Raw genomic sequence first — 9,537 nt, forward strand, 5'->3', positions numbered from 1 at the left:
ACACTGTGAGCTTTTATGACTTTTCCACGTCGAGGTGTAAATGCATCGTAGAAAACATGCCGTCTCCATAAAAGATCTTTTCGGTAGTAGCGCCCCCCTCCCCTCCATCCTCCTCTGCTCTCCCCAGTAGCTGTGTCAGAGTGAGCCCTCTGGAGATAAGCCTGTCCTTCATGCACTGTGTCTAAGCACAGAGCCCAGATTACACGACCATGCAGGATTCCCTACTGGCTGCCTGCTCTTCCACCACATCTCCTGGACATAAACAAGAAGGATGCTGCGGCGAGTGAACAGGCTTCCACTGTGCGCTGCGTCTCTGTAATCTTGTACGGGCTTGTGTATCTTTGTAATCCCATACGCCATGACTGCAGATAGAATAGCCTCGGTGCTGCGATGGGTCCATGAATGCAGAGGCTGAAGGCTCTAATCGCAGAGATACCTTCAGAGCTTACACATCCAAGACACTTTTGCTGCTCCGCTATCAGTTTGTGGAACTGCGTGCGAAGCAAAAACACACTATTATCATCGACTTTTTTAAACACAGTTCAAAATGTTCACTGTATATTACATGATTTTCTGTTGACTGCTTCTTTTTGTGGTTGACTGTGGTGCACGAGAATGTTTTGTTGTCTCTTAGGCTGGAGGTTGGGATGTTTGGTAACTGATGGGAATATATGATCAAAAGATATCTCTAAAAGTGTGTTGAATGCCAAACCCAGACAGGATGGGATCAAAATGGACACAAACTGTGGAGAAACAATGCATTTAATCAACTTTAACATATCCTCCAGCAGAAGAAAGACAAATCTAGTCTTCAGAGGTGCCCAACGTTACTGGTTCTGGTTACTTAAGGTGACGTCCACACCAGAAACACCTCAGCACTGCAGCAATCTGTGGTCTTATTTTCTTCTTTATTGTGTGAATCAAAGGTACATTGTGTGCTAGACACAACATAGAACCCTGGGAGAGCACATGTGTACAACTGGGGAACATAGGACCCTTTGTCATGCCACCATTATGTGTGATGTGTGAAGATAAGACCCTGGGAGCATATGAGTGACCCCGTTCAGACGACAAGATATCGACACAAAAAGCCGTCCGGCCCGAGAGACTCGGGGTGTTGGGATCAATTAAATGGACAGTTTCCAGCTTCATGTGCAGCTACAGCTACTCTCTGCTGACGAATGCCCAGCTCTTAGCCTGTATTAGCGTTTGAAATTCCTAGTTTAGCGTTAGAATGGGCCTTATGTAGCTAGCTAAAACATATTTAAACATATTTAACGTTAAAGGACCATTTAAGTAAAAACATTTGTGAAACAGCAGCAACATCAAATGTAGAGACGAAGGCGCGGATGTTAGACAATCATCGGTTTTTCACATCGGCTAAATTTGTTCATCGGACTGATACATCAGAAAAAACACTAATATCGGCCGATACCGATGTGGTCGCCGATATATCATACATCTCTATCTTTTGTTCATCTTTATGTCATAGAGTTTATCAACAGGATTGACGCAGTTAGCAACAGCAGGGAGGTGCGTTTGTTTTATGTGAGCCTTACGGGTGGTCACCAAACACGCCTGTAACTCCGTATCAGTAAACAGTTACAGCCGCCACCTGGTGGTGCAACCAGGTACTACAGCAGATCTATGTTTCTTACAGTTAAACTGCCTGATCAGTTTGTATATTTTAAATCAAGCAACTAATTGATAAGCATTCAATCATGAACATACCTTGTCTAAAATGACAATGAAAGCAGAGACGGCATGTGAACAGAGGGGAAAACAATGAAATGTTTCTCGCTGATCCCTGTTTCCTGATTACGTCAACAGAACTCTGCGATTGGTCAGCCTACAGTTTGACATGTGCCTCAGCCAAAACATCAGCATTTAATGCAGGAAATTAGAGTTTACCTTCCCTCCTTTTGTAAAAAATAACCACCATCTTTCCTCTACACTCCATCACATCCAGCACGTTACAACATCTCAACTGGTTCATTCATGCTCAGTGAACAGCAGAGTTTAGAATCTGATCAGACGTCAGAAAACGCTGTAAATCGCTGCCCTGGCTTTTTAACCCATTAATCTGTTAAATAAACCAAATGCTGTAAATCATCCAAACTCCACAATTAGACGTGTTTTTTTCAGATCACGGCGCGTACTTTTCAGCATGCACAGATTCCGTCTTTGCATGTTGCAGCAGCATGCAGGCAATACTCTGGTGGAAAACCCTCCTCCCCCTTCTTGTTCTGCACGTCCTCAGATAACTGCCTCCAGCGGAAGATGTCCTGTCGGCACCTGGCACCCAGGGGAAGGAAGGCCCGCTACTCCCCGCCTAACACACACACACACACACACCCTCCGAGTGTGGGCGTGTGAGAGGATGTAGTTGCATGTGCGTGCGCTCTGCATGTGTGTGTGTGTCGGTGTGTGTGTGTGTCGGTGTGTTTGTGCTGCATTATTATTGTGTGCCTGTGAGCTGGTGTTGTCTGTCAATCTCCCCCTGGTCCCAGTCTGCTCTGGCTGGTTTTATTGAAGCAACAGACAGCGTGGGCACACACACACACACACTCACACACACTCACACACACACACACACACACTCACACACTCTCACACACACATAAGCTCGGAGCAGCCCTGATCCCAGGCTGATAGAGACAGACAGAGACTTGGTGAAGTTGAGAGAACAGCCTGGGGTTGTCTGCAGACCACGGGGAATACGCCCCCGAGTCACAAAAATACTGGAGTAGAAGCCAAAAACTCTGCCGCTCCCCCTCCTCGGCTAATGCTGCCATTCAGCTCCGTCTACCTGCACGTCTGACTCCTGTCTGTCTGTCATTCAGTCCATCAGCTGCTTAATCATTCAGTCTTTCTTTTTTCTTCTCTCCTCCTTTCATTTGCATCTATTTAGCGATCTCTCCATTTGTTTTTTTGAGCATTTTTTTCTCCCCACCCTTCCCTGTCCACGGATTTTAGCCGCTTGTTCCCTTTTATTCATCAGTGCCATCAATCTTGCATGGAGAAAACCAATGCATCAGCAGTGTAATTTTGTAATCAGCACGGTGAGGAATACAAATCAGATCGGAAGCAGGGCCGTAATGTATGTAATCCATCAGAATGAAAGTGTTACAGACAAATGATAAACATGCATTTTTGAGTTGATTAATTGTCTGAATAAGAGATTGATCCCCGCAAAGATCCTGACTTTCTTTCTTTCTTTCTTTTCTGCTGAAGTATGTCGATGGACAAGCACGCCGACCATAAAGCCATATTTCCCGTGTGTTGTGTAAAATCGATTTAAATATACTGACAGTTTGGGAATAAGCATCGCAGGACTGGAGCGTTTTTTTGTTTCCGTTATAGCGCTGCAGGCGTTACAATATGTGTCTGATTGGAACATTTCATTTTGTTTATGCCATTTCTTTTATTTTATTGCTCTGTATTGGTGGCTATTAGGAATTTTAACAGCATCACAGAACTCATCTCCTTGTACACAACCTCCCCCATGTGTGCACACACACACACACACACACAACAGTGAAGCAACACCTCCATTCACTTTGAGCTATGGTGGCCTGCACTTGACACAAAGTATGTACCAGACAAGTAAGCGAGCTAATTAGAGAAACATCCAGTAAAGCGGTGATATATCACACTGCTAAATACTGCCATAATTATACAGCTTTGGCATTTGCCTTCATTTGCTTTTTGTTGGTTTGAGCATGAGGCTGATTAGTCTTCATAACGCCGGTTTCTACCTCGTAGCGGCGTTCCCTGCTGTTGAGCAGCTGAAAATGCCAGCGATTCGGGGGCGTGGAGTTTTCAAAGCACCTGGCAAAGTAATCATTGATTCATGGCTATTGATCGCCAATTCTATCAACTCCTGCAGATATATGACGGTCATTCTGTGCAGCGGGGCAGAGAGAATAATCTTACTGATTGCTCCTTCATTCCGAGAGGCGTTTGTTCTTACTTGCGCATAACTAGTCTCTGGGCAAAGACAGAGCGATTGACATTGTTTCCCCGGCAGTCAAAATATTGGACCCGTGCTGCCCGGCCCCGGCTGTGGCTATCTCAATGCAAGATTGATGAGGCTCTTCAGGTAGATACAAAGCTAAGTGTCTTGTTTATTAATGTGCTGTGATTGGATCCATTAGCTGCCCTGTGTAAACTAATCGCCGTATAATGTGTGTTGTCATTTCAGCCTAACTGCTGATAATGTATTCCTCCCCCGTCTTTGCAAATGCTGTTATTTTCTAATAGACTCATAGAAATAATGTCGTGTCAGGAGTAAGGATTTTTCTCTCCATTCGCGCCGCTGAACAGTAAGCATGTTTCACATTCACATTGATTGCTGAATTTGCTGTACGCTTCGGCTCGCCGTTATCTGATACGAGCGGTTATATAGATATTCGGTGCAGAATGCGGCGAGATTTGGACAAATCCAGCTGCGATAAAAACCCATCTTTTTTTATTTAATTCTACCTGGTGGAGCGCAGATTTACTGCCAACACACGCAGGAGCGTTTAGCTTGAAAACAAATCGGGTCAAATCTCAACTGCATCCTGGAGTATGACTGCAGACAACCTTTCCTTTCTGCATGACATGACATCCACAAACACATCAGTGCAGCAGCAGCAGCACCAGGGACAAAGATTATTGACTCGTAATAGCAGATCTAATAGTATCGCTCTCACAAACGGATGAAAAAAAAAACAAAAAAAAAAAAGCTTGGCAGAACCATAACAGTATCATAACCACACTGGCTGACATCCAGCTTTGCCATCCTTGGGGATCAATTTCTTCAAAGCATAATGTATCTCTTTTATTCTCCATCTGAGATGCAGAGTTGGTGATCTCAAGGTGCGCAGTGAGACTTTGAAGTGCAAAAGAGTCGGAGCGAGAGATGGAAGATTCGCAGCCCCGGCTTCTCCCCGCTGAGTTACTCTGACCTCAAGTGAACAGAGTGAAACTGAGCAAATTGAAAATAAGTTTAGTAGGGCACGCCACAGCTCAATGTACATACTGGAAAATAAACCTTGTGAAACTACCTGTCGGAATCGATTTGCAATGCCAATGAATTTCAAAGAGTTATCTCCGACTTTTTTTAAAAAGGGCCCTCCCTCCCCTCGCCTCGCCTAACGCTGCGTTAAGTGTATTTACAAGAGATATGTCCCCTTTTTTTATTATACGGCTAATTTCCATGATAATGCGCCCTCTGAAAACCGTCACGGCAAACTTTACCGAAGGACTCTGGGTTTACAGAATTACTAAAATACAAAGCGTCTCTCCATTTGCATCCTCTCCTCCTTGATCCCTGCATCATGTGCAAAGTGACAGGTGCGCTTTGCATCTCCGCTACGTGTTCGGCAGACAGTCGTAGCGGGCCTCCGTCTATAAATAAAACTGTGGCCTATTCTTTTTGCGGCGGGTTCACGCCAAGACGGCTGCCAGTCGCACGGGGACTCCACTTCACAAGGAACAGCACAACAAATATTGCAGAGAATGAGGGAACAAAAGAGAGAAATAGTGTCACTCTGGGTGGTTTTTTTTTTAGCAGTACACATGCCACTGAGTGTACCACATGCTGTGCTGCTACAATAGCTGTTTGGGAGCTGAAGCTAATGGACAGGTCTGCACATTCACTAAGTACGGCTTTGAGATTATGGATGTTGTGGGGGTTGGTGGAGGGGCGGCGGTGGTGGTGGAGGGAGGCGAAGGGGGGAGATGGAGTCAAAAATGTAAACAACCTAGTTGGGGAGCTTCAGTCACACAAAAGGTTTAATAGTGAGTTAATGAGGCCAAACACATGTGACCCCTCGCTTTGATTTGCTTCTCTCGCCGGTGTGCTGGCTGTTTTCATTCATTACTCGCCGGAGCACAACGAGATACACTTAGCTGATATCAGATGGCAGCGCTGGAAAAAAACACATGCAAATAATCACGGCAAACACCTCTCCATCTGCACAACGAGCACCGCCGAGAAACATTTACACAGTTCCTCTGCTCTTTCTATTGTCCTAATTATAAACACACCTGCAATGCCTTCCTTCCTGCACCAGTGTTCCCACAAAACCAATCGCAGGGAGAGTCACACAATGATGTAATTACTTCTGCAGGTTCCCAGGATACACAGAAAAGAAAACAGCATCGGTGGGGGGGAAGGAAGGAGGAGATGGTAGGGGGGTGGCAGGACCGTGGCTAAACAGCAAAGCCGACTTCACTTGCTCTTTAAACCCGACTTGGGTGTAAAGCTATTCCGGATTAACCAGATACATGATTTAATGGCGCATTCTCCATTGGTTCAGCCCACCGGAGCGCTCAGCACAAAGTAATGTGTGTGTGTTGGTGATGGTGGTGGTGGTGGTGGGGGGATGGCGTCTAGTCTGGGAAACAAATCTTGTGGTTGTTTTTTTGGCAGATTGTTGCAGAAGATTTACCTCCAAACAGATTCAAAAGTGTTTTCAAAGCAGAAATAATCTAATTGGATGGATTAAAAGTCGGCGGATGGAGCCAAAGATCAGGAGTCTTTGTTGCTCGGTCCGCTGAGGAGCCATGAACGGGACCAGAGCCAGGAAGGGACGTAAATCTATAGAAGCCCTGCAGCTTTTATTTCAGCATTGCCGTGACAGTTTATAGGTGGACCTTCAGCACTTACAAATAAAGGAACTTTCTGGAATACGGCTAAAAGTTTAGAGGTGTTTTAACTCAACGCTGAGTCTTCATTTCCTTTAAATTATAAAAAAGAAGCAACACATGTTGTCTGACTGTGTTAGAAACCCCCTTGCACAGGTAAAAAGTAATGTTAGCACAAATCAGAAAAACAAAGAAATGATGATTGAAATTTATATAATGTTATGACATCACATGAAGCCCCCACTAAGCCCAGGAATGCCAACATAAAAATAATAGTAAACAGGGTTCCTGGACATAAGGTATGATGCTGACATCAATATTGTAGAAGAAGACTTTAATTATAACAAATGCTTTCCTTCCATTTTACTGAATAACTGTTGCATCACGATGTCAGTCCCTTTCAGCTCTGGTTATTGGTCAGCACTACAGTCCTAGATGATGGCACTAGCAGCAGAGCCCACCTTAGTTTAAGATTTAAGGCTTCAAAAGGACTGGAATACTTTAAACCTGTCATGTGTTAAGATCCAGCCTCTAGGATCAGCTGGATGTAACAAAAAACCAGGTTGAGGTAAAGCAGTTTATTGGTCAGTCATGTAAATGAACACACATAAAAAAGATGACCATACAAAGAACACAGGGCTGGTGGGAGCTGTTAAAGCAAAGAACCAAATGAAACCAAATGAAGGCTTACAGAGTTTAGGAAACTAACCAAAAACAACTAGCCAAACTTAATTACAATAATAACACCCATAATCAACAAAAGAAATTAAAACAGGTGTCTCAAAACACAAATTACAAAAAAAAGAAAAGAAATAAAAGATGCAAGTAACTTCTAAACTAAGTTGGACAGCTGCTAACTTCACCAAGATGCTGGTAACTTCCACAACAAGCTAGCAGCTGCCAACAAACAAAACCCAACGACAAACAAAAAGCACCAGGACAGACTGTTCACATCCCACCCAGCCAACCTGACTGAGAGGTTGGTTGTTGATTTATAGTCCAGGTGTGTTGATTGCTGCAGCTGGATTGGCTGAGGGACGAGGGAGCTGGGTGGTGGTCTAATCAGGAACAAGGGCTGGAGAGCAGGTCTGGAGCTCCAGGCTAATCAGCTGCAATGAGAGGCAGCTGGGACTGGAGCCCATGCTGCTCCTCTCCTTATACAAGGGATCCACCACAACACAAGACGCACAAACACCACATCATAGGAGAAAAATGTGGTTGGTGAACTGTGGGAGCCACACAACGCAGGAACACCTGAAGAAAATGAGCTATTCTGTATAGAACAGGGGTGTCCAATCCTGGTCCTCGAGGGCCACAATCCTGCATGTTTTAGATGTTTCCCTCTCCTAACATACCTGATTCAAATGATCAGGATCGTTATCAGGCTTCTGCAGAGCTTGATGATGAGCTGATCATTTGAATCAGGTGTGTTGGAAGAGAGACACACCTACAACATGCAGGACTGTGGCCCTCGAGGACCAGGATTGCCCACCCCTTGTATAGAAGGACTTCACATCTTCTCTCCTGCCCCCCTGTGCTCACGTTCGCTGTATTTTATTACTGAATTTCCAATAAAGCTGTTCTCATGTATGTATTCTTGTGTTTCTGTTGGAGTGACTGAAATGTGACTCCTCAAGACGACACATGATCCAGCTTCCAACCTGCTGCTCTCAGGTTCTGCTTTTGTTACCACAACGTTGTTGGACAAACCTCACTGAACACACGAGTTAAAGACGACGGATGAGCTGTGGGTTTGGCGATGTTTTCCACAAGATTCAAGCTCCCAAAGTCAGACAAATAATGTACATAATGAGGAGAAAAGCAGCTGCTTTAACTTGACAATGCTGCTAAAATATCCACTGGATCCATACTGCAGATAGATAGATACAAAAGAGAGTTTTCTACTTTGTTAGAGGGTCTGATAGATAGATGGATAGATGGATAGATAGATAGATAGATAGATAGATAGAACTTAATTGGTTCCCTTTGGGGTTATTTTTAAGCAATAAGCTCTCTTTTTATTTATTTGTATCATTTTGGAAATTTCAGTTTAATCCTTGCTCAGCTCTCTCTTCACCACGATGGTCCGGTACAGCGACGCAACACTGCAGACGCTGCACCGATCCGTCTGTCAATCTCACGCTCCATCCGCCCCTCACTCGTGAACAAGACCCCGAGATACTTGAACTCCTCCACTTGAGGCAAGGAGTCTCCACCGACCCGGAGAGGGCAAGCCACCTTTTTCCGGTCGAGAACCATGGCCTCGGATTTGGAGGTGCTGATCCTCATCCCGCTCGCCCCACACTCGGCTGCAAACCGCCCCAGTGCACGCTGAAGGTCCTGGCTTGATGAAGCCAACAGAACAACATCATCTGCAAACAGCAGAGATGAACGCCTAGGGGTCGCCCCGGAAGAGCTGGTGGAGGTGTTTGTGGATCGGGAAGTCTAGGCGGCTTTGCTAAGGCTGCTGCCTCCGCGACCCGACTCCAGATAAGCGGGAGAAGATGGATGGATGGATGGATAGTTTAATCCTACAGTTTTCCCACTTTAAAACTTTTGTTTTCATTCGTTGCAATATGGGATGAAACACAGTTTTTCAAAATAAAATGAATGAAATGGTCATTTTGCTTTTTTAGAAGGAAACTGAATTGTTTGAATATTCAGCTAATCTGTAACATAGTTGATTTCAGATTTATTGAGAGGAAGATACTCCTTAGTGGCGGCCCCACGAGAACTTATTACCAGGATGTACTATCACTGAAACACCAGACACTAGTTACACGTCCTTTCTGTTACATATGTGCAGATCTATCCACCCCGTCTGTCCACAGCTCTGACCGGAGCGCTACATGCTAATTGCTGCATCAGTATTCTGAGCCGCGGGGCAGATTTTGTGCTTTT

This window comes from Stegastes partitus, unplaced genomic scaffold, assembly GCF_000690725.1.
Source record: "Stegastes partitus isolate 25-593 unplaced genomic scaffold, Stegastes_partitus-1.0.2 Scaffold61, whole genome shotgun sequence".
NCBI classification, from domain to species: domain Eukaryota; kingdom Metazoa; phylum Chordata; class Actinopteri; family Pomacentridae; genus Stegastes; species Stegastes partitus.